Source organism: Octodon degus, unplaced genomic scaffold (genome assembly GCF_000260255.1).
Source record: "Octodon degus isolate 3935 unplaced genomic scaffold, OctDeg1.0 scaffold00026, whole genome shotgun sequence".
Classification (NCBI taxonomy): Eukaryota; Metazoa; Chordata; class Mammalia; order Rodentia; family Octodontidae; genus Octodon; species Octodon degus.
In genome coordinates this window covers 18,498,004-18,525,107 of record NW_004524602.1, presented here as the reverse complement: position 1 = coordinate 18,525,107, position 27,104 = coordinate 18,498,004, and the positions used below count along the sequence as shown (strand labels likewise).

General features: G+C 36.3%; 1 protein-coding gene and 1 pseudogene across 3 annotated transcripts in view; both read left to right on the top strand.

Annotated features, from left to right (window-relative positions):
- Tcf12 (transcription factor 12) overlaps nt 1-27,104 on the top strand; it is a 396,809-nt gene that overhangs the window by 110,955 nt on the left and 258,750 nt on the right. The gene's annotated exons all lie outside the window — the stretch shown is intronic.
- Nucleotides 22,663-23,097, top strand: LOC105741862 (annotated as a pseudogene).

Here is a 27,104-nt window from a genome sequence, read left to right as displayed (position 1 = left end):
AAGGACAACAGATTTTAATTTTTTATTATATGAAGTAGGTGGAAGGGGTAAAACATAACCTGTGCTTTGTTAACTTCATGTTTCATTATTTCACAGTGCATCCCCTTTCTCTTCTTTTCTTTCTTTAAACTTAGTACAGGGTTCACAGGATCTCACCACACAGATCGGACTCATAGTGATTCTCCTGTTTTCAGCCTACCAAGCGCTGAGATTATAGGCGTGTGTCACCATGCCCAGTCTCAATTGCCATCTCAGTGTGTCCTGGGGTGGGGGCCGGCAGGAACGCAGAGGATCAAACCCTGGTCCCTGCATCTGCCTAAGCAGGTGCTTTAGTCTGCTGAGCTCTCTGGCCGGCCCTGCATCCCCTTTGAAAAGAGCATCTTGACAGTGAGGATTATCTTTTTCTTTTTCTTTGGTGTCCTCTGTAGAACAGAATGCTAAGACTTGTGTTAACAACAATCTCTTTTTAAAAAGAGAGGGAAATTAAGGTTCAATTATGGGTGTTTTACTTGTACTGGGGCAGAGTATGTTTAAAAGAAGAGCTTGGCGCAAAGAACTAAGGCAGGAAGAGTGTCGATTGCATTTCCTCAGCCTGGGTGACCGAGCTGGAGGGAGTGTGTCATGGAGAGGTAAGCAGGAGGCTGATGGGGTCAGGAGACTCTCTTTAGTGGTGGCCTGAGTACAGGGGCTCCAGGTGTGAGGAATGCTGTTTGGGATGGGATCAGGAGCTCAGCACCTGTAATAGGAAAGCGGGTTCATGTGGGCAGGAACAGGCTCAATGTTTCCGTTCTGCACGGCATTGATCTTCATACGGAAACCTACTAGGTATGAGCTCTTAGATTCAGTATACTGTATTTATTTTGATCTATGTTGGTAGGAACTGTGATTCTGAGTAATTATAGACTCTTGTAGCAGTCTTTGCAATCAGTGTTTCTTCAATTCTTTGCATGCCATGTCGCTGGTATAAGAGAATCATATCCCAATTTGAAAGAAGAGCAGGCTGCTATTTCTGGCTCACAAGTGGGAATGGAACAATGTGCCCAGGGCCAGGTTGGTTTTATTTTTTCTCTTGTAGAGTATTGAGCTTTTCCTTCTTTCTGTTGACGCATAAGGGACATTAAATGTCATACCATGCTGCTAAAGAATGTTCAGGTTGTTTTTGTTGCCATACAGAAAGGTTAAGTGGGCTTATAAGAAATAATGCCGGATAACATTCCTAGTTTTTATCCCAAGCAGCTTATTTCAGCAAGATTGATTTGTTTTTACAGAGGGAGGTCCTTTTTAGGAAAGTCAAATGTTTAGGTTTTGTTCTACTCAGTACTTACCTTGTGTCTTTTTTTAAGACCTGATATACGTGTTTCCTGCTTCGAGTCTCTTTATACCTATTGTTTAATTTGCTCTTACGGAACTTTTTTAAAAAGGCTAGCTACATTTCCATTTTTAAAGGTAAAGCTGATGAAGTTTTTATTGACTAGATGTAAGCTTCTCCATTCCCCTGAAAAATGTACTGATTGATGATATAGGCTTACTAGTCACATCTGTCTGGTCAGCTGTATTTAAGTGTTCAATCTGTATTTTTGCTTCAGCTATATAAATTGTACTCTTAGCAAGAGTTCATTGTATTCTCAAATCTCTTAATTATTTAAAATTAATCTTGGACTCATAAAGGAAGCTGTTTTATTAAAGCTGAGATCAGTGTTTGGAAAGACATTGACAGGAGTTACAATACTTTGCAAAAGTTTGTGTCATTTTTGCTATACTTTAAAGAAACAAGCTAAGTGTGGAGAAAGCATTAAGAATGTGATGTTTGCAAAAAAAAAGCATTGTGGAAAAAATAGAGGATCTGTACTCCAAAATGGATGTTTTTAAAAACATGATTTCACACTTGATCTTAGCCAAAAGGCCGAGAAGTGATAAAAAAACATGATTTTAAAGAGTAAAAACAAATAGCAGAAACAAAGATAAAAATAGAATAACAAGTGACAGTACAAGTGGGACAGTTTCAAAGCAAGAATAAAAATTTAACAGTGGTTGTTGTATTACATATTTTTATTGTCAGATTTGTTCTTCAGATTAACAGATATAGGTATGCAAAATTGGTCAAATGATTAAACTGTTTACTTTCAAAAATAATTCTTTTCTTTTTATACTTTACAGTAGTTCTAAAATTAATTATAAAAAATTCATTATAAAGAATACTAATTGATAAGACATGAGAAATGTTGCACGTTGAGAACAACAACCTGAGAGGTAGTCAACTGTGGTTTTTGTATTACGCTTTGCTGTCTTTGATATAGTTGCTCAGAATATAGATAATAGCATATAGAGTTAGTCAATGTGAAAAGTTTAAACATTAGCTGGCACTTTGAAAAAACTGATGGAAATGAGTACTACAGTCATCTCAGCTATCATATATATATATATATATATATGTATAATTTCCCCCTTTACTTTTTTTTTCCTGTCTCCACAGTGGCTTTTTAAAATACAGAAGGCTTCACAAATTTGTGCATTATTCTTGTGCTAATCTTCTCTATGAGGTTTCAGTTTTAGTTATGTCCTACTGAATTAAGCCCCTTACAGAAAGTTCTGATTCCAAGTTAGAGTCAAATGAAATGGTGGCAGCAAGTAACCTAAAGATTAAAATCTCACTTAATAATGATGCTGTGATTAGAGCTCATGCCTTTAGAGCTGCCATAACCTCCTTGGACTACCAACACATGATGAAAGACTAGTCCCTTTCCTAGTTGCCGTCACTTTTTAAATTGTATTAGCTGAACATACTCAGGAACCATGCACACTGGTGAGGAAACGTACTCTTTTGGGAGACAGTGTGTAGGAAGAGGATGGACTTCTTCCAGATAGAAAGCAAAAGTGAGTCCTATGTCAAAGTATTGGGTGATAGTTTGTGTTATAGGTTTTACAAGTAATATGTGATTCACTCACCATATCTTAACTTCAATCTACTTTTGATATTATGAATACATATTTCTATTTTATATGATATATAAAAATTATGTACTAAATGATTGTATTTGCTAAAAAGGAAGCTGAATTCAGATTTAATTTTATCTGATGTATGTGTAAGCCACACCCATTTCACTGATTTGCATCTGGAAGGTTTCTTTGAGGTGTTCTCTTGCTTCCTTTTCCTGATCTCTATCACATCTAAATTTTCCCCGTAGCACTTTGATTATGGTCCCATTTTGTTTCAGTCAGAGTAATTTTCAAACTGGAAAGCTTATATCAAATATAATAGGATGAAATTGTGTCCTAGAATAAGTGAACAGCTGTAAATAAAGTGCATCTTCAATAGACCTAAGTAAGTTTTGTTGAGAGAACTTATACATAGCTTCTCATATTTTAGAATTTGTATTTAAAAAGAAACATGTACATTGATATTTATGAAGTTTTTACTATAGAAATAGAAAGTGTGGAACATAAAAGAGGATATTGAAGTCTCAATAAAGTGTGTTAATAGAAGTGTGTCAAAAATTTGGCAGTCATAAAGGCAATGGTCCCAGTGTAATCTTAGCTGGAGTAGTAAATGCATTTTCTTGGTTTGAAGAAAGTTACTCATGTAGGGCCATCATTAGGATCTGAGCTACTGAAATTGGTCTCATAGAAGGAATAGTTAGAAATTGGAGATGAAAAGACTATAGGCGAATGGAAATAATATTCTCCAGATTTAATGGATGCTATCATGTATATGTATTTTTCTGGTGTTCTTTTAGAAAACAGGAGTGTGTATGTGTGTGTGCGCGTGTGCATGCGTGTGTATGCTTGTGTGTAGGGGCAGTATGGGATCATACTGGGTGTAGTGTGGAATAAAAACTGGGTTTTGTTGTGCCCCTCAAACTCTCCTGTTACAACTTGAGAACAGTCATAAATAGAATGTGGCAAACTTGTATGGTGTTAGGCAAACTGTATTGGTAACGAACAGATAATAATTTGGGTTTCACCCATAGATAATATTGTAGTATTCCAATTTCTGCTGTAGAAGAGCAGTTTTCATCTTAAGAGAAAGCTAGAGATGATGAGTTTTAGTAGTGGAAAAGACTGTCTTTGGATGTCTGATACAATTATTTGTCTCATATGTTGGTAGGACTCGAGTTAATTAGAAGGAAGGACCAGATGACTCCTAAGATCTCTGCCAACTTTTTCTCACCAATCTTTTGTACTTTTTCACTTCTTGGATTTAATCATTTAAATGTTTTTTTCAAAGTTGAGAGACTATTCAACCCAGAAAATAAGAATTAAACTTTGCATGGCTATTTTGTTTAGTTTGGTTAATTTCAGTTTTATTCAATTTCATGTAGTATTTTATGGTATATAGGTTTTATAATATGCATTTCACTGTGTAATAAAATGTATTTCATGGCCTCTGAGTATATGTAATACGTATACAATAAAATGTGCATGTTTTAAGTGTATAATTCAGTTAGCTATGAAATCTGTTTCGACAATTGTATACAGACATCCAACATATTTCTTGGCTTTTCATAAAGGTTTTTTTTTTTGTAAGTCTTTTATAGGACATTAGGTTTTAATTTTGATGTGATTATATTAAGATTTTTGGTTTTTTATTAAATCTTTCCCTGTCTTGTCTAAAAACATCTGTGTACCCTCAAGTTGTGAAATTAATTTCTGTTGTGGAGAAATTTTATGATTTTAGATCTTGCATTTAGTTCTCTTAAGCATTTAAAGAAAGTTTGAAGATTGAGACAGTAGTTGCAAGGTGGTTTTGTTTAATTTTTGGTATGAAAATTGAACTCAGGATTTTCACACTAACCTCTCCCCTTCCCTCATATTCATTTGTCCACTCATTCTCTGATTCGTTCATTCTAGACAGGGTCCTGCTGAGTTGCCCAAGCTGGGCTGCAACTTATCTTTCTGCCAAAGCTTCCCAGAGTTCTGGGATTACAGGCACATGCCACCATGATCTGCTGATTTTTTCTTCTGTTATAAAATGTATTTGTTCCAGATCCATTTGAGACTACCTTCATTGAATTCTTGTTAGGGTCTTAGTTGAAAATCATTTGGCCACAAGTTCAGTTGTTGTTGTATTTTCTATTCTTCATTGATCAATACACCTATTTTATTTTTTGCCTGCCTGACAGTGTCTCAATTAGTATAGGTTTGGATGTTTTAAAATTAGTGTAAGACAATTCAACTTTAAAAAGATTTTTTGCCTATTCTAGGCCATTTCATTTTTACTTTTTTTTTTCTTTTTTACATTTAGGACAGGGTCTACAGGATCTCACTATGTAGATGAGACTCATAGTGATTCTTCTGTTTTCAGCCTCCTAAGTGCTGGAATCATAGGTGCGTGCCACCATGCGCAGTCTTAATTGCTGTCTCTGCATGCCCCGGGCTGGCATGGCACACTGGGTATTGTACCCCGGCCACTGCGCTCTGCCTAAACAGGTGCTTTAGTTCGCTGAGATATGAACCCCCTTTTCATTTTTTATATGTAGTATTTGCTTATGGTGTGAGAGGATGTGTTTAGAGTAACTATAAATATTTTGTACACTTTTTTGTGAAAATGTTGGTTTTCATTTCTATAAGATCATTACCTAGAAGTGCTATCTCATGGTATTTGTGTAGTGTTTTCTTTGCCTTTAGTAGATGTTACTTTTGAAAATAATCACATTCATTGATGTGAATTTAGACTAGGTAAAAAAATAGCAAAAATGCTAAAGGCTTATCCTCTTATTTCTCCTCTTCCATCTCCTTTCCTCTTTTTCTTTGTATTTAGCAATAATCATATTGAAAATATGACTTAATAGCACTTTAATTTACATATTTATATGCAAGATCCACTTTGTAGACCACCATTTTTAATTAGCATACAGCACAGTAGCCACAACGTGCATTTGTGGAAGCGACTGTGCTTGAACTTGAGGCAGTGTGAATGGCTTGCATGCTTTACACTTCTCTTCTTTAGATATTCTTTTAGATCATCTGCTCAGTTTTAAATTGAGTTTTGTTGTTATTGTGTTGTCGTAGTTGTTTACAAAATAATCTAGATGTACGTTACTCATGTTATTCTGTAGGTTGTCTTCTGAATTTCTTTTGCCTGTTTTTCTTCTATGACTTTTGTTTTTGGCATCATATCTCAGAGTGACTTAAATGAACCAAAGAGAAGAAAGTAGGCTGCCCTATCTTGTTTTCTTCTGTGTTGGGAAATTGTTTGAGGTTTTCCTTGTAGTGAGTCAAGGATTGGGATGATATGGTTAGTTTAAATAATGAGAGAGGTTGATGTTCTTTCCTGGACAGACAAGTTAAAAAAAAAAAGGAAGCATCATTCTCTTAAATTGATGGTTGTGAAGTGATAGCATGTAAAGTAATAAAATCAGAGTAGCTTAAAAAATAACGTCTTTGCAGGTTTTAAAAAAGTAATTTAACATGCAAGATGGAGTGCAAGGATACTAGAAGAATCTAAAGACTCAGTGAAAATGGGTAGAGGAATGTGAGACCAATTCAAGATTCCAATTCAGGTGGTTGTTTTCTTCTTACTATGTTAGGTTTTGGTGGTAATTTTGTCTACCTTGGAAAACTGCTCCATTTCTTATCAGCATATGCTCCATTTCTTTGATTTCCTGATGGTAGAGAAGTACTTTTTTTTTTTTTTTTTTTTTTTTTTTTTTTTTGTGGAACTGGGGATTGAACTCAGGCCCTTGCGCTTACCAGGGAAGCGCTTATTCCACTGAGCCGTCTCCCCGGCCCCAGGTGCCTTTGTTTTTAAAGTGAGAAATTAATTAGCTGGAAGGTTGTAACCACTTTGGTACTGTACTGATTTTCATTCTTTTACTATGTGAATATGTATGTGATCTCACAGACATGCATGCATACTCACATGTGGTTTAATTAGATATAATACAAAGTCAAAACTCTTAAAGGACGACTTTATCTTTAGTGCTAAGTAAGTGTGTACATTGAACCAAGCCATGCGATCTGGCAGCAGAAGCTGTATTGTGATGCAGCCCTGCTTAAAAATAGCTCGTCAGATGTCTACGGATAAGGAGTTTCAGTTACAAAATGAAATAGTCTTTAAAATGAACCAATATTTTAAAAGTTTGAGGAAAAGCAAATTCAAATGAAGGTGCTTCTCTTTTAATTTTATTAGAAAGGGTTAATATTTATGGACTCATAACATCTGATCAGGGCTGGTGAGATAGCTTAGCAGACTAAGTGCCTGCTTTGGCAAGTGCAGGGACCAGGGTTCAATCCTGGGTCCTGCATGCTGTGCTGGCCCTGCCCCTGGGTGCACTGGGCTGGTGACCCAGTCTGTGTGTGTTAGCGCACGCCTGTAATCGCAGTGCTGGGGAGGCTGAAAACAGGAGGAGCACTATGAGTCTGAGCTGTGTAGAGAGACTGTGCCAAATACATACAATTAAAGCAAAACAAAAACCATGACATCTGATCAGGAAGCTAGGGTAGGGGAAGCTGTTGATAAGTGATTGGGTACCATTTTGTACTATCACAGATTGAGTTCTCAGGATCTTCAGCCTATATTTCAAAAGATAAGCTGTCTGCTTAAAAACTTTCTATTTTCATCTCTACATTCTGGCCAGCATGTGTCTTTCCTTCAATTAAGAGAAGATGTAAGATATAACTTGTATGTGGAAATGAAAAGGAGCAGATATAATCCATAGAGTTTATCTAAATGTTTTATTTTGATCATTAAAATATATAATTTTGTTATCATTATTAGGAAGTTTCTACTTTGCATACAGGAATGATCTGTGGTTTTCCTTACTCAGTCTCTTTTCAAGTATATTGTAGATAAAGAAGTAAAATTTGGACTTGTGTTAAAGTCTAGTGATTCTTGGGCACATGTGTGAATATACATATTATGTATATCATTTACTGATGGGTAGTTTGGACATTCTAGGGGGGTGGGCCTTCCTGGCATATCATTTCTTGAATGAATGAGGGAAAAGGGAAATGTACTCCAAATGCTGTGATGTATGTATGTATATATGTATATATGTATGTATGTATGTATGTATGTAACTCAGACAGCCTGCCTAGCTCTTATTTGTCAGATAATTCCCTCTCGTTTACTTGCCTGTATTCTTGACACCTAGAACTACTCTCAGTGTTTGGGTAATTCTGATGACATGCTTTTATCCTCATTCTGTATTGTTCTTTCACAGTGTCTTAAATGAAATTGTCTTTTACTTATATATTTCATGTTTTAGTTTGTTAAAAGTATACTGTAAGATGTCTTCTAGTGTATTATGTTCAGCAAACATAACCATATTCACCTCTTTATGTAACTGAAGTTATTACTACCTGATGTCTTACAAGTAGAACTTAGTGGGGTTTTTGGGGTTTTTTGGTTGTTGTTTGTCCATTTAAAAACTCCTCTACTGCTGTCTTCCGTGCCTTGAAAAGAGTTCCAACAGCTGTCTTTGCATTGTTAGCCAATTACATCATCATTTGTACACCTCCTGCTTAGCTTGGTTCCCCTACTCAGATTGTTTATTTTTTCTAATCATTTGTAGAACATGTTTATACTTCATCTGCTTCAGTGAATGTTTTCCTAGTCCATGTTAGAGAATCTTTTAAAAGTCTAAAAGAAGAATGAGGAAATTATGCCATGGCTTACTTTTGACATTCTTTCATGAAAGTCTTAACATTGATTAATGCTGCCCAAAAAACAAAACCCATCTTTGTTCCCTGTGATTGTACTTCTTTGCTGAGTCAGTGGACTTTTTTCTTTCAGACCAGATTATCAGGTGTCATGGGACTTATTTATCTGTATAGGTTTGGGTTACTGATGTGGAGGTCGTCAGTCAGCTAGTTATTGATCTTCCTACCATCTGACATGGTTATTAAAGAGACTTCTTTGGCTGTCATCTGATTGAGGTATAACAATATCTTACTTTTCGGTCTAGTACTTTAAATGTCTGCTTCACAAATTATTTTAGGCAACCATCCATTAGTTTTCCAGTAAATAATGAAACATAGGATCTATGAGTATCTTTTGTATGGGGGCCTGCCGGTTAGCTCAGTTGTTTAAATGCCTGCTCATGCAAATACAGTCAGGCGCAGCATCCTGCGGTTCGAGCCCTACCTCCACCTGGGTTACCAGACCTGCCCTTAAGGCAGCCTGAGCCGGCCACCCCGAAAACAAAATTCTCATGAGTATCTTTTGTCTTACTTTCTCTATTTTCTTTTCTTTCTTTCCTTTCCTGAATAAAGACTTCCATTCTTTATTTTTTAAGTTACTTGCCAAATGATTTACCGATACCTTTTCATGGTTATTTTTCTCTTTTAAGAAACTTTTCTTTGAAAGCATTATGTCAGTTCTTATCTCCTATTATAAAATGATTTTTAATGCAACAAATTAGCAAATTATTTTGTTAATTTCTTGTTCAATCTAGATTAAAGATTTTGTTTGTATGGTAGACTGTAGAATTGATTGTAGAGCTTATCTGGGCATTATACATGATGGTTTTCATACTTAAATGATGTTTAGTTAAAAAAAAAAGGTAAATTGATTTTATTCCGTTTTTCTTCACTAGTGAATCCCTAATCCAGAGAAATCTCTTTGGCAAGTGCTTGAGCTGATTGAAATGTCAGGGAACAGATGGTAAGGAGTTCCACGGGCCGACTAGGGGCTTGGCTTTACACAGAATAGCTCTGTTCCTCTTCTTTCCCTGGAAGAGACCTGAGAAAGAGCTCAAACTTCAGATGAAGAAATAGCTCCTTTTAGGTTGATGTGTAGTAGAAGACAAAAACGCCCTTGATGGTCTTAATCCAGCACTGGAGAGGTAGTTCAGTGGCAAAGCACTTGTTCAAAAAATGGTATTAACTCTGTTTCTCAAAAAAATCATGAATTCTCAGATGAGATATAAATATAAAAAGTAAAGGCAAAACAAATAGTTTGTTGGAATTTTCCTAATGATACTGCTGCCTTGGTCCGGGTGAAAAATTTGATTTAGGGTAATTATACTATGACTGTCAAGCCAGCTAATATTATTTTTGATTATACCTATATATTGTTAAAGTTCTTATGATCAAAATCTCTGCGTGTGTGTGTGTGTGCATGTATGTATATATATGAACATAAATTTTCACATTTCACTGTAGGATGTTGAAGATCTAACTCATTTAATGTTTTTTTCTATTGCACAGTCTACTTACATGAATATATAATAAGGCATGGACTTCAACATATTACTGTCATTTTCACACTTTCATGAAGAATTTGAGACAAGAGCCCTTACCTGACATCAGTATTAGATAAAACTGAAAATGCACAGGAAGTTAGGTACAATGCATTGGGAGGTAAAAAGGACCGTATATGCAATAGAAACTGCAGGAAAAATGGGCATTTTGGCAGCCTAGCAAATGTAACTCTACTGGGTCTCTGCTTTATAATTATTCAGCTTTTAAGACATTAAAATTGGATGTAATCTTCATCATGAATCTTTTGTGTACACTGTTAAGCTAGTAGTCTGTTCTCTTAGCAGTTTCATGTCATCTTTGGGTGGAGAAATTAGTCGTTAGTATGTCTCCATGGTTTTTTTTTTTTTCTTGTGGATTCACCTATGTGTAAATCTTATAAATTTTTGCCACAGTGGAAATTAAAGTGTTATTTCATGCTAATTTTATGATGTGTATATATTGCAGAAGTCAGACAAAGAAACTAAGTTAAACAAAGATCTAGAGCGGCTGCCAGACCTACAAATAATAACTACACAAAGGGAGAGCAGAATGCAGAGGGTCTAAAGCCAACAAAATCCAAATGTAAATATGCAAGTTGACAGGCGTCTCTTGAAAATGGACTTATTTTGGCAACTCTTGGAGTTTAAAATACAAAAGACATTGTTTATACAAAAGCAAAAGTAATTGAATTTTTTTGCAAAAGAAAATGATCTTTGGAAATTTATAGTAGCCATTTAGTTTGTGTGAAGAATGCTGCCTTTCATTTTTGTTAAGTCCATTTATTGTTTTACTTAATCCCTTTACTAGAGTACTGTCTTTTTTCATACTCATGGAAGTTATTTTGGGAGGCATAAGAAGATGACATGACCATTACATCAAAACCTCACTGAACATATTTTTTCTAAACCATAGTTCGCAATCCTTTCTTAGTATGTTTGTAACTTATTTTATGTTGTGAATGTAATTGTAGTTTTCTAGCCCTTTACTATGTGGCTGTTTATTTGATAAAATTACAAAATACCTTTTACTTTATTTTAAGGGAAAGAATAAAAATAAAATGACTCTCTAAATATTGTGGGCTGGCTTATTCGTACTTCACCAAGTGGTCAGAGGGGAAAGAAAAAAAAATACCTTGGTTCACCAGTGCTTCTGTTCACAAACAATTCAGTTTTCAAACTGAAGCATTACATGAGGTTTTGCTTCTGTGCACAAATCCCCTATCAGGTGACATAAAATAGAACTGCAGCCATTTCCCCTACACAAACACAAATGTAGCGTCTTCTCCAAAATCATAAAACAAATTAAATCCATGAATCAAGGTACCACTATATAGATAGGTTGCTTGGAAGATGAAGGAGTGAGAGCAGCATTCACACACCAGTGGAGAGAGAGATCATGATTAAGAGAAATAGGTGTCACTTCTTGATATGGTCAGTACACACTGATTTCCCCTCCACTGGATGATGTTGCTTACATACAAGCTTTTTTCTTATGAATGACGAGGTGTAGTTTTGGGGTTTTTATTTATAAAAACCCATATAATATGAAATATATCTCCTTAATAGAATTTTCACTTTACAGTATAGTGTTAACTGTGTGTGTTTTTATGACAGTTCTCTAGAACTCTCACCTTACGTGACTGATACTTACAGCCACTGAATAGTAGCTTCTCATTTGACTCTATATTCTAAGTCCCTGGCAACTGCCATTCTACCTGCTTCTGTGAATTTGGCTACTTTAAGTACCTTAAAATACAAAATCATGCACTATTTTCCTTTTATGAGTGGTTTAATTCACATGTTATCTTCTATCTTCATTCCTGTTGTTGCTAATGACAGGATCCCCTCCCCACAATGTATGTATAAATCGCATTTTCTGTATGAATTCATTATCCATGAAGGATGATAGACTTTAGGTTCTTTGCATGTTTTGGCTCATACAAAAATGCTGCAGTGAATATAGGTGATATGTCTTTGATATCCTGATTTCGGTGGTTTGGGGTAGCTGTCCAGAAGTAGGATTGTAGGATTGAAATAGATAAAAGAAATAAAACTAAGTAGAAAAGAGACCAGAAAATGAAAAATTTTAAATTATACTTCAAAGAAAAACTACAACTTCAGAATACAAGCCTGGTTTATTTACTCTCAAGGAACGAACCTGGGCAAGTCCCTTTCAGCTGCAAATAATTTGATCTGCCCATTTGCTTTTTAGCTATAAATTGCCTTTTCCTTCAACTTCCTCCATCCAAAAAGCAGGAGAGACAGCTGTCTAAACTATCTCTACTTCACACCCACATGCCTGGCATGCACTATAGCCTGGCAGACAAAATAACTCATCAACTGCCTTTAAAGGTGTGCCCTACCCCAACTGTATTGTGCTTTATTTCTTTGAGCACCCACATTCCACTCTTGAGTGCTTCGTATGTTTTCCTGTAATAAATCTTTCTTATGCCTCTTTCTATTGATGTGTCCTGAAAATTCTTTTTCTGCTATGAGAGTCAGCAAACCTGCATGCTTCATTTTAAAGGGGTAGGATAAGTTCCTTTAGCCTCAGGACCCTCAGACCAAGCCTGTGACAAAATCATTTACTAGATCTGTTCCTTTTCCCTCTCTTCCTCCCTTGGTGCCAGTGGAGCTGTTACCCCAGCCCCATTTATGCATGTACACTTGTGGGTTTGTATGTGTGTTTTGAAACAGGATCTCACAGTTTTCCTACTTTAGCCTTCCAAACTGCTGAGATTGTAGGCATGCAGTGCCATGTCCTAGTCTATTTTTAGTTTTTTAAGGAATCTTTGTACTGTTTTATATAAGGCTGCACCATTATATTTTTGACAACAGTACATAATTTCTCCACATCTTGCCAACACTTGTTATTTTGTGTTTTGATAATAGCCATTCTAACAGATACAAGTATATATATCTCATTGTGGTTTAGATTTGTATTTCCCTGATTAGTGGTGCTAAGAATCTTTTCTTGTACCTGTTGGGCATTTTTGTGTTTGTGTTGGAGAATTTAGGTGCTTTTAAGTCATTTAACACTATATTTAAATCAGTGCAATGTTAAGTAAAAAACAGGTACTGAATTTCTTGAAGTCTTTGTGATTACATTTGAATTTTGCATAATTGAGGAAAAATATTTAAAATAAATAATGCATGAAATGTTAATCTAGCATTTGTTTAGTGATGCTTTTGGGGGGGCAGTCTTCTCATTTTATTTATTTTTTGGAGATAAAAGTCTTACTATGTTATCCAAGCTGGTCCCAAATAACTTCAGTTACAGGTGCAAGCCATCATACCAGACTAGTGATTTCTTTCTTAACCTTACTTCCATGTTCCAACAAATACTAGAAGCTCACTTTAAAAATTTTGAAAAATAGTGAAAAGAATAAAAGAATCCCATCTTTGAAATGAAAACTACGTCGTTTTGTAGTTCTGTCCAGTTCTTCCCTCATATATTATTTTTAAGTAGCTAAGCTTTCATTTCTGTCTTGCCTTTTTATTTAAAACCATGATGGAAAGGTGTGTGTGTGTGTGTGTGTGTGTGTGTGTGTGTGTTTGTTAAAGCTTTAACAGATAAAAGAAAAACAGTGTAGAATGATTTTGTCAGATTGTATACTTTTTAATTGGGAACCAAAAGGTTTTGAAGTAAATGGGAAAGTAAAAATGATGGATGGTAGACTTTGCTGCATTGTTGAGTGACACCACCTTGGAAGTGTAGATGAGCTGGAGCACATTATGTCTAAGCCACAATATATCATACTGGTTGAATATTCTCTTTTCTGTTCTTTTAAGAATTATCTGGGAATTTTTTAAAATGAAGTGAAGTTTAATGCTTCCTATATTGTCATGTAATTGTTATTCTAAAAATGGACTTCTTGTTCATCAAAGAACCTTCCAGGGCATATATTCTATTGTTGAATAAGTACGCTCAGTTAAGTGTTCTAGGTTTGTGCTTGATTCACCTTACTATTCTTTAGTTTGCTATATATTATCCAGTTTTCATGTTAATATTTTTACATACTTTTTTCTGATCAAAATTACATGCAATTTAACTATATGGAATTGGAATTTTTCATTCTGCCTTAGTCATGTGTGATTTTTAAGTTAGGGCTGTTCTTTTCCTTGTAGTACTAATTTTAGGGTGATTTCTGCATGGAAACAAATACTTTCAAAAGTTTATAGGTTTGTACTATGACATATCTAAGTGGTCTCTGAAAGTCTCGTGCTCTCAAAGGCGGGGCTTTTTGGAGGTGACTGGATTGTGGTTGTGTGATGGATTAGTGCAAGTAAATACTAATAAGTTACTGGATTAGTCTACTGATCAGTGTAGCACAGGACAGGATGTATGTGATGGATTTACTGAAGAGGGAAGACCCACACTTAAGTGTGACTAGCATTAGCCAATAGGCTTCCAGCCTGGTGGAGTAAAAAAGAAAAGTAAAAGGATGTCCTGCTTCCTTCCTGCATACCATGATCTGTTTCTCCTTGGCCATGCCCCTCTGCCATACTGCTGTGTTTGAGAGCTAGCTCTGTGGACTGAAACTTTTACAAATTGTAAGCCAATGTTATGGGTTAACTCGTAGGGGTCTGGTATTTTGTCTCAGCACCAAGAAGGTAAATAAGACTGTCGTGTTTTCAACAAAAAAAAGATTGAATGTGCCTTATTGAAAGTGTTTCAGATTTTGGAATCCTGTTTTAAAATACTGAAATATTTGCAGTAAATTTTGCCAAGATGAGCATTCCTAATTTGAAATCTGCCAGTGCTCACAAACTTTGGGATTTTGAAATATTTTGAGTTTTTCAGATTAAAAATGGTGAATATGTATGTGAAACGGTATTTATTAGAAGAAAACTTCATGGTTTTATTGATTTTTCTCTTAGTTATTTGTCATGCTAATAAGCTCATCAGAAGATACAAAGAGCCGAAAAAGAGAAACTTGTTGGTGGAGAGGTAAATGACAAAGTGTTCTGACTCCTGTATCTTTGCTAAATGCTTACTGACTTGAAATGGTTAAATTATGGAAAACAAGTAATTAGATCATTTTTAAAAAGTGACATATGATAGTATTGTCATGCATTGCCTTAATTGTTGAACATGACTCAATGAAGAAGTACATGGAGACAATTTTGTGAGAGTTTGTGAGTATGTATCCTGTACTTACAAACTGCTATTTCAAGACCATTTCTAGGCACTTAATCTTGTTTTCACAGATGAGGAGAATGAGGCAAAGAAAGATCTGCTAAGTCTCACATCTTTATATCTTAACATAATAAATTACAAATTTAGTTCTTAGCTTTAATCTGTGAAGTATGTACTATTATCAAGGCCCATTTTAAGGATTATCACGTAGTTTGTTAATGTTAAAACCAAGTGTGTACCTCAGTCCAACTATTCATAAAGCATATCTTCTTGTGCTACCTTCTTCTTCTTCTCCTCCTTCTCCTTCTCCTCCTCCTCCTCCTCTTCCTCTTCCTCTTCCTCCTCCTCCTCCTCCTCCTTCTCCTTTTCCTTCTTCTTCGTACAGCTCACTTTGCAGCTTGGACTTGTAGTGATGGTCCTGTTTTCAGCCTCCCCAGCACTGGGATTGCAAGCATGTGCCACCATGCCTGGTCTTGATGGCTGGGTTGGCGCCTGCATGGCATGTGGTACCTGGGATCAAACCTTGGTCCCTGTGCTTAGTCTGCTGAGCAGTATTGCGGGCCACTGCCTTCTGGCTTTGATAGTTGCAGGATTAACTATATTCTGCTTGGTTTGTTTAATAGAAATTGAGTATGGAAATAAATGATTCTTAGCTATTTTTCTGGTATTCTTAAGCTACTGGAATAAATATATTAAATGTGTAGGATATGTTATTTTCTTCACGGAATAAATACATAAATAAAAAGCATATCAAGGCTGAGATTGAGAGGATTTTCTAGGATAGCAGGAAATTTGGGCCCCAATCAGATCAAAGTTGATAGTGGTGTTTTCAAGAAAGTCTTGGAAGAAGACTAGATGAGAAATTTAGATATTGAAAAGTATGAAGGGTACCAGACAACCAAGATGTTGTGGTATCGTGTATGGATTTAGAATTGAGTGAATTGATGTGACTCAGGCCTTTGTTTTGAGTCTTCACAAAGACTGGGAAATGGGATACAGTATCTTTCAATGTAGAGACAGATTTAGAACTTAGTACATAACCTTTCACTGAGTTGGTGGGAAACAGCAGTTTCCTTTACTATGAAATAAAAACACCTTGAATTTCTCTCCTCCAGTATCTGAGTTACCCATATCATGTTTAAACCATTTCCCTTAGTCTTAAGGATGACTTCTTTGAAGACATCAAGAAGTCTCATCTGGTTCCTTACCTCTAGACAGAAATGTATCTAAACTGTGCTTGTTTCAACAAACGCCTCAGGTTGAGGATTTTGAGAGGATTATGGGCAACCGCAAGCCACAGAGGAAACTCACTATGCACGAGTTCCTATGTTAGAAAATATTATCAGCGTATTTTACCATTGTCATTTCTTTTTCCAAGGAATTTTAAATATTTGGAAGATACTCTGTTGGATGTTTAGAAAATATTTAAATAATTCTCAGTACAAACAAATTATTCTATCATTGATGTTGAAAGAATAAAATTGTGGAAGTTTAGCCCTATTTAGGGTTAGCGAGGAAGTGAAACTACAAGTAATTCCATTAATTTAGGTTTTCTCTTGTTATATCTTGGATACTTTTAGAAAGATAATTGGATCTTTTAAGAAGGACAGTATACATGAAATTATTCCAAAAATTTGAGTAGTGCACTGAAAATTTAATACAGGAAATTATAAAGGAAGAAAGTGAATAAAATAATGTGGTTGGCTTAGGGAAATCTCCCCCTTGAGCAAGATTTGAAAATCAACTTTTAAGCATTGAGATATCACCTTGCTGAATTCTTACATCTTGAGAGAAAACAACACTTCTGAAATTTGTATACATAAAGTATCAATCTCAGTTGTGCTCCCCAAATACTCAGTGTAAATCATGTATTTGCACTATCAATTTTTATACCATTGGCTGGCATTAAGTATTCACAAATAAAATTGTATTTGCCTCTTTACTCTTAGGGTTAGTTTGTCTCCTGGTTATAATTGGATGGCTTATCACCCTTAAATTACCATTTGTTTTTCCACTGAAGTTTTTAATCTTGGTGGAAGACTAACAGTGTCTTGCTGAAGGCATGCACTGTCATTTAAGTTTTTTTGAAAATGCCTTTATTAGTACATGATTGCAGTTCATAATGCTTTATTTATTGTGAGTTCTTACATCTTAACTATTGCAATATATCTTAACTTTTATATCCCCTTTACTTCCCATCCATCCTTTTAAAAAATAATTTGTGAAATATTTCACAGTATTATGAAATAGTGTATATTCACTTACATGGAAACATATTTATTAGTAATTAAGAAAAATGAATTGACTTCTTACAGCTTTGGACTCACAGTGAGGCTTATAGGCAGAAGAGGAAATAGACTATGTACTAGGGAAGGGAAAATTGCTATTTAGTTTTTTTAGTACATATGTACAGTACATAAGGGTTAGAACATGGGGCATGTGTACATTTACATAACACATTTTAATTCTTTTTTTACCCTTCTCTTCCCCATCCTCCAGCTGCTCTTCTTTTCCCCATTTGCAATAGATCTGTTTCCATCTTTTCCTCCCCCCTTGAAATCTCTGTTCACCTCCCTTGCTTCCCTGCTTTTCCTCCCATTTCTGTTCCCCTTCCCATTTGAGCAAGTTCTACTTCTAGTGTACCACATTTTGCTCCTTATTTATACTTTGGATTTCTCACACAAGTGAAGCAATGTAGTATTTAAACTTGTGTTACCTGACTTATTTCACTTGACATTATGGTATCAAGGTGCATCCACTTATCTAAAAGTGCCTCGCTTTCCTTTTTTTTTTTTTTTTTTTTAATGTATCAGTTACTTAATTAGGTTCTTAGTAAGAAATATAGAACACTAATTTATGAGGATAAATTCCATTTGTCAGAGCAAAAATGGATCACAAATAACCCTGGAGCTGAGGAGCAGTTATTGCATTTACCAAAGACCTTCACAACTGAGAACTTCCTGTGTGGGAGAGGGAATTATTTGTTGCCACTGTACAAGGTGTGATTGAAAAGAATGGTGAAGGTTTAAATATAAATGTCTTATAGTAAAATGCCATTAATTTCCCTCAGCGTGGCCCCTCTCCACACACATTAAACAACACCCATTATTCTTACCCCTTTACAAGGCACTTGTAGAAGTCATCTTTTGTGTATTTTTACATGTGATAAACACGGGGGAGGCTGCTGCTGGTAGCAGAAAGGCTGCCCTGCCTGCCTGCATGCATGTATGCATGCACACAGGGTTTCCCTGTGTAGTTCAGGCTGTCCTTGAACTCACTATTTAGCCTAGTTTTGAACTCATGAAGATCCTCCTGCTTTGGCCTCCTGAGTGCTGGGACTTCAGGCGTGTGCCACTGTGCCCAGCTAGAAAGCATTGTAATAACATCACAGTGCTTCCTCATCCTTCTTACTCCCTGGATTTGGCACCGTGAGACTTCTGGCTCTTCCCTGAATCAGAATGACTGAAAGGTAAATGTTTGGAATTGAAGTGGGATGTCAAGGCACCCAGGAACACACCTACAGACGTGAAGGGGACTGCAGAACTGCTTCACAAGTGATGAGAATGATGTGATAAGTGTTTCAGTAGTGTGTGTGGGTGTGTGTGGGGTATTTTGAGGGGGATGAAGGGTAGTGTGTTTTGTACTGTATGTAATAAAATATTTTTAAATGTAAGCATTCACTATTTTTAAGAATCACATCTTGTATCAGTTTCATTGCAACGGGTCCTTTTGCCCCTTTGTGTTTCCTTCACCTTATTGTTGGCATTGTACATGAGAGCACGTTGCAGCGGACTTGTTTTCCACAGGTATCCAACTAATAGTGTGTTATCCATGAGACCCAGACCGGAGCACTTCTGAGGCTGAGGCTGGCTGATTGCAAACTTGAGGCCAGCCTGGTCTACATAGCAGGTTTCAGGATGGGTCTGGACTACATGGCGAGGTCCTGTCTCAAAAAAAGAGAAGAGAAAAGAAAAAACCCTCAAAAGTTTTATGTCTCCTTATCTATTCCAAACAACCATGGTTTTGGCTTCTGTGTTTATAGATTAGTTTTTCCACACCTAGAATATTATGTAAATGGAATAAATACAGTATGTCTTTTTTTTTAAGGATTTAACCCAGCATCTTTGCACTGGGCTACATCCCCTGCCCTTTTTTATTTTTTATTTTGTGTAAAGACCTTGATTAGGGGCTGGTGAGATGGCTCAGTGGTCTAAAGCACCTACTTAGAACAAGCTTAGCAAAGCACAGGGACCACGGTTCAATCCCCCAGCACCACATGCCAGCCAGCCCCGCCCCCTGGTGGGCTGAGCTGGCCACACACACACACACACACACACACACACACACACACACATAAATTTAAAAAAAAAAAGACCTTGATTAATTGCTGAGAATTGGTCCGAACACGCAGTCCTATTGCTTTAGCCTCCCAGAGTACTGGGATTGTAGGTATGTGTCTTGCTTCTTCTGCTGATAACAATCATCCATATTTCTGGGGCTACAAGGAGCTTGTTCCTTCTGTTGGTTAGTAATACTGTATCATGTATGCAAACCATGTAGTTCTATATGGATGCATCTAAGTATCTGTAGGCATTAGGGCTGTTTCAGATTTTTGTTCATTATGTGTAAAGGCTCTCTAATTGCTACTCTGCTTATACTTTTAAGAACATCATTCTTTTGGCCTTTATCATTTCTTTAAAAAATTTTTATGGGTGTATGTTTGCAGTACAGGTAAACATATTCATTGAGGGTGCTGGCACATACACACACTGCATGTGGATCCTTCTTGTTTTTCCTTCTCGTCTGCTCCCTTCTGTGTCCCTTATGCCCATCGCAGATCCCTTCTCTTCACAATCTCACTTTTTTTTTTCTTTTGATCTTTAAATTATTTATGGGTGAGTGTGTTGGCTAAGAGAAGCATATCGTAGAGTGTGGCGGCTTCAGCGTGCGTTCATTTTCCGACAAGTGACTCATAGTTATCCCTTATGGCTGAGTTAGTTATGCCAGTCAACTGACAACTTTTAATTGGATCAGCATAGTCACAGGGGCGCTGAAGGGATTTACTGAAGGCAGAAGACACGTCCTGGGTGTGAGTGACAGCAATCAGGAGACTTGCTGCCTGAGTGGAATAAAAGGAAAAGAAAGAAGGAAGGTTTATTTCCTTTTCTTCAAAGGAGTTCCAGTCTTCACCTTCACCTTGGACGTCCTTTCCGAGCTTTCAGCACGGATCTTTCGGCCTTGCCTTGCAGAGCCCTCAGCCTCCTGATGCTGCTTGCCCAGAACACCACCCTGAGCTCCAGGATCAACTGGATCCTTCTTGTCACCAGCACACAGACAGACCTTTTTCACCTGTTCCACAACTCTCTCTTTGGGTGGCTATTTTAGGTTAATCTTGTAAATTCTTACATTTTGTGTATGATCATTGAAGCTTTTTCTCTAGTAAGCACTGACTGACACAGTAGTAATCCATGGTGCATGAGTACCACATCTTTATGCCTGTTCATCTGTTGGTGGGCTTATGAACCATTTCCAAGATGAGCCGTTGAGTTGTGTGCGCGAGGGCATGCACGCATCACTGTCCCAAGGTGTCTTTAATGCTTTTGGAAGCGTACCTACAGGAGTCAATGCCTGTGTCCAGGGGAGTTGCCATTTTTTGGCTGTTTTTTTTGGTTTGTTTGTTTTTTTTTTGTTTGTTTGTTTGTTTTTTTAGTGTAGCTATTCTGTTTGGTATCAGAATCTCAATTGTGTTTGCATTTGAAATCTTCTGTTTGCCAACTATGTTGAACATTTTTTTATGTATCTACTGACCAGTTGTACTTTTTTTGGGAAATGTCTGTTGATTTCCATTTCCAATTTTTGATTGATACTTCTATTTTTAGGAGTCTAATTTTTTTTGAATTCTTTTTACATTCTAGATACTAGTCTTCTGAGTAGATGGCAAAATTTTTTCTCTATTCTGTACATTGTCTTTTCTCTCATTGTTTGTTTATTTTGTTCTACAGATGCTTTTTAATTTGATATAGTCTTATGATTTGACTGTTGGTGTTATTTCTTGTACAATTGGGATTCTGTTCAGAAAGTTCTTACCAATGCCTATGTCTTGAAGAATTTTTATCTTCTTGGAGATTGTTTGTATATTCTAGGTTCTTTGATACATTTTTACTTGATTTTAGTACTAGGACATGGATCTATATTCATTTTTCTGCATGTCGATAACCAGTTTTCCCAGTACCATTCGTCAAAGAGGCCTTTTCCAATTTTTTTTTTTTTTTTTTTTTTTTTTTTGGCGGAACCATGTATTAAACTCAGACCCTTGTGCTTGCCAGGGAGCTCCCTCCAATTTGTTTTTGGATCCTTTGTCAAACATCTTCCAGTAGTAAGATGGATGAAAGTGCCTGGAGTTGTTTCTGCATCCTCAGTTCTTGGCCTTTCAGATGAGAAGTTTTTGTATCATTTTCAACTTACGTATTTTATTCTTTTTCGTTGAATTAAAAACTATTATTTTGTTCGTGGTACCAGGGATTGAACTCAGGACCCTGCGCTTGCCAAGCAAGTGCTTATTCTACTGAGCTAACTCCCCGGCCCTAAAAATAAATTTTGAAAAAATTTATTTTGCACTTTAGTATGTTGACTAGTGCATGCATTTATAGTTCTATGCAAAGATTGTACATATATATTACATTACTGGGGATCGAATTCAGAACCTTGTGTTTGCCAGGCAGACACCTAAGACCTGAGCTGTTTCCCCAGTCCAAGATTGCCGTATTATTGGATATGCACGTTGATGTTCTTAACTGATTTGGAGAAAACTTCTTTTTTTCCTGGGTAATCTACTTCTGATACTATGTATGTCTTTTAGACCTTTTAATATTGTCTAGCATATAGTTGAAAAGCTTCATTTCTTCCATTATTTTTACTGACCTGGTTTTGGTTTCATTTACCAAGCTTTGCAGTGAGATCTCGTTTTAAATATTATTTTTTCAAAAATTCAAATTTGTGACCAGCCTGAGCTACATAGTTCAGGGATAGCATGAACTACATAGCAAGCCCTTGTCTCAAAAAATTAAAATTAAATAAATTAATCAATAGTAAACTTGGGGCCGGGGAGATGGCTCAGTAGAATGGTCCTGAATTTAATCCCTGGTTAAAGTAAGACTAATGTCATGCAGATTTTTCATTGTTTGAGAGGTTTTTACAATTTGGGGGAGTCTCACCTAGTTAAGCTTTTAATCTATTTCAGTTAAGTTTTGTATATGGTAGGGACAAGAGTCCACTTTCATTCTTTGTATGTGAATGTCTAATTTTCCTTTTGCTAATTTGTTGAAATCGGAGAGTGGCTGCAGCAGTGCGGGGTGGCAGCGGGCGGTGAAGCGGCCAAGCGGAGGCAGAGTCAGCCGAGACTATGGCTGGAGGCAAAGCTGGGAAGGACAGTGGCCAGGCCAAGGCCAAGGCTGTGTCGTGCTCACAGAGAGCTGGCCTGCAGTTTCCTGTGGGCTGCATCCACAGACATCAGAAGACGCACACTGCCAGCCACGGATGAGTGGGTGCCACTGCCGCCGTGTACAGTGCTGCAGTCCTGGAGCACCTCACTGCCTAGTGCTGGAGCTGGCAGGGAACGCACCAGAGGGTCTCAGAGTCAAGCGCATCACTGCACGTCACTTGCAGCTCGCCATCCGCGGAGATGAACAGTTGGATTCCCTCATCAAGGCGACTATAGCTGGCAGGGGTGTGATTCCTCACACCCACAAATCTCTGATTGGAAAGAAGGGACAGTAGAAAACCGCTTAGGGTTGTCACCTGCCCTCCACGGCCCTGTTCTTGTACTGTCACCTGGACAGAAGACATCAGTGGGGACACATGACATTTTTAAAGCAGTTAAAGGAAATGCATAGACAGTGCTGTAGTGTAGACATAAACAAACATTGGTCTGTTCTTAGACACCAAGTTGTACTTTTCATGTGTTTACAGTTGTGTGGTGATTGGCTAGATTTCTCCCATGTGTTTTTTACAAAAATGGAGTTGATAAACCATTTTTTACAAAATAAAAAAAATAATTTGTTGAAATCATCTTTTTAATGTTGCCACTTACCTCTATAAGCTTTTTGAGTATTGCTTTTGCTGTGTCCCATAGATTGTTTTTGTTGTTTTCATTGTCTCGATTGGTTCTGATTTCATTTTGACTTCTACCTGCTACCTGTTAATAGTTCCACATATTGGTGACTGATTTTCAGCTTTTCTTTTAGCTACTGATTTCTGATTTCATTCTCCTGTAATCAGAAAATATACTTGGTACAAGTTCAGTCACCTTAAATTTGTTGAGACATATTTTGTATCTAACATCTTATCTGCCTCAGAAAATATTCCACGTGCACTTGAGAATATATTTTTGTGCTGCCATTAAATGGAGTAGTCTGTATATATGTGTAAGGTCCTTTTGGTTTGGAGTGTTTAGTTATAGTTTCAGTATTTGTGTTTGTTTCTGTACCATTTTATAATTTTGTACTTACAGATTTACATGGTAAAACAGTGTATAACCTATCTTTGATAGCTTCAGAAAAAATTGTCTTTAGAACTCACTGGTAGATTTTTAATTCTTGTATGTTTTCCTCATTTATAAAGATCCCTGTACTCTTTCCTACTAGCCTATCTGAAACAGTTATAAACTCGATTTTTTAATTATCATGATTTTAATTTTTTATTTCATATTGGCTTACAAATGTGATCAGTGTTCTCTTAATTATTTCTTTTGTGCAGTATGTTTTTTACTTTTAGGCATGGTGTTGTGTGTATTCCTGTCCATTTACATGTAGTGCTGAGTGTGCATGAGTGAGTACAACATAGTTCTTTATTGTGATTAGCTGGATTGTAACAGGTTAGCCATTATGAGTAGAACTGTCTTTAGCACTCTTGTGAAAGGCTATTTGTGGTGCTCTGTCTTTTGTTGTGGGTATGTACCTGAAGGGAATTATGTCAAACAATTTGTATCTTTTTATCTTTTTCCCAAACCATGGGCAATATTTAAAGATTTTAGCCATAAATTTATTTTAGGTCAAAATTTTGTTGTTATATACTATAGATAGATGGTCTTAGTGTGTATTTTTAACTCCTGGAAAACTTCTGAAGAACGTTTCTCTTTTACTGAACTAAAAATTCTCTGAATTGGAGATTTTTTTTTTTTTTTTTTGCAGAACCAGGGATTGAACTTGGGCCCTTGCACTTGCCAGGGAAGCGCTTATTCCACTGAGCCATCTCCCCGGCCCCTGAATTGGAGATTTTAAGAATGATACTCTTTATTTACAGAGACAGTGACCCATTCTCCCAACTAATTTTTAATAGAGGAAAAGTAAAAATGGTTGCTGGGATAGCTTTTTAATAAAATTAAGTATTTTTGTAAACTATGGATTATTCATAAACAACTGAAATTCAGATTTTTAAAAAAGGTTAGACCTTGTAAAAGTTTGAAAGTTAGAAATCTATACATGGCATTAGTTTTGCTTACAGGTCACGGTTATAAATATGCATGAATGTTTTGTGTCATTTTCTTAGAACCTTGTGCTGTTATCAAAAGTTCTAGCTGATTTCCCTTCTTGTGTGGTCTCTTGTTTTCTATTCCTTAGTTGTCATTTGCATCCTCTATGGAGGTTACATTGCAAAATCAAGTTGTTCATCAGGATGGAGGGAGGGATTGCAAGTGGATACATTAAAAAGGTGTAGCTGCTTCTGGGAAATTAGTTTAATATTAAATAGTGATATTTTATATTTGAAAACTTTCATTAAGCTGCTTCTGTGTATCCATTATTGTGCTTGCCAGGCAAGCACTTATTCTACTGAGCCATCTCCCCAGCCCCTGAATGTGTTCTTTACTCTTAATTTGAGACATTTTAATGATAGGTGATGTTTACTTAAGAACAATGTAACTTCTACAGTTTTTTTTTTCATTTGTTTATTTTTATTAATTTGAGAAAGAAATACCAACGAGACAGTTCCAAAACTGATTAGTAGGACAGTTTCAATAATTAATACATTGTTGTCTTTGTAATGGTTATTTATAGTACAAGATGCAGACATGATACCCTGTCCAAATACTATTAGTACAAACCTTTCTTCTCATTGAATTAAGAGAAAGTAGCTGTATATCTATCCTCGCTATTTTGTATGTACAGATAAAAAATGGTCCTTCATTTATATCCTCCTTTTTTGTTTAGTCAGAGATGGGTATTCCATTGTCATTTAAATATTATAGGTGCGTGAGTTCAGCAAAATAATCCAGTATACTCCAGTAGTCCATAATAGTAGTGTGTTATCTGCATGACTAGCCATGTCAGAAGCTGTTGACTTGAGCCTTTTACAGCTCAGAATATTAATATGGCTTTACTTTTTATACCTCATGTTTATACTTTTCTGCTGGATGGTTAAGACCAAGATAAAGCAAGACCTATATAACAAGAAATATAACTTTTGTATCTAACAAGGTCAGTCAAGTACCCTCAGGATTTACCCTGAAACCCTGTACCGCAGTTTATAGACCCTTTGTCAGTGTCGGCCATGTGAATGCCATGTCACAAATTGCTTGACCAGTTTACTCTGTGACTTGAGTTTTTAATTATCATGATTTTAATTTTTTATTTCATATTGGCTCATAAATATGAAAGCCTGAGAGAATGTTTGCTCTCAATGTGACTCTCCTTTAAGTTCTATAATTTGTAACATAGGTTTATAAATACTATTGTACTAATATGAAGTAACATCTAATGAAGGGAGTGAGGCTGGGACATTTGTTGGGAGGAGGCAGAATTTAAGTTGAACATGGAACCAGTGATTTTAATTAAGGGGAGGAAAGTAGAAGTGTTGGTTCTGACAGGAACTGTGAAATAGTCATGGCTGATAGCCGTGTACAGTAAAGATGAAATAGGCCTTCCAGGTACAGTGCAGTATAACAAAGTGTGTTTGAATGGAAAGATACTAGAACGTTGATTCTTGGAGGGAGAGTCTGTTAGTCTTGTGAATCTTTTCCCCCAGTTTCTAGAAAATGTGTGATGTAAGAAATTAATATTCTTTTTACCTTTAGGGTTAGAAGGGGAGAGAAGTAGCTGCAAATGGATTTTCAAAGGTTTTAAACATAGGCAGAAAACAGAGTACTTTTGACAATAAACATTTATGAAACAGGTTAGAGTAAATTTTCTGTTTTAGGTGGAGAAACTTGAAAACTACCCTTGACAGTGCAACACTAAAAATGCCTTTTAAATTTGGAAGTAAGTGTTCAAGAAGGTTACATTGGCAAGACATTATAAGCAAATGATGTGCTGTGAATTAGTGCTTTAAGAAAATGAAGAGGGACACCAGCACAAGATTCTAAATAGGTATTATGGCGAAAGCCCTAGAAAGGTGCCTCAGAAGACATTTGGAAGAGAGACTCACTGTAGCGATGATGGAAGGAAAAGGGAAGTAGGAATCAAAGGCGGTGCCATAGTCAAGCTGCTTGACTTGAGCTACCATGTGGCAGTGTAGTAGAAATATTAAACTAAGCTTGATATCTTTTCCAGAGAAATAGGTGAAAGAGATGAAAGAACTATGAAGAATTTATCTTTAGCTGTGATGGATTTAAGTGATGGAAAGTTCCTCGTATGGAAGTGTTCAGAAAGAATATAGAAATTCAGAAACCAACGTACAGAACTGAAGTAAAGGAAATCAGGCATGTAAAGGGCATGCAAATCATAAACTAAACAAGCAGTTCAAGAAGTAGAATATCAGTTTTTTTCTCTCTTTTTTTTTTTTTTTTTTTT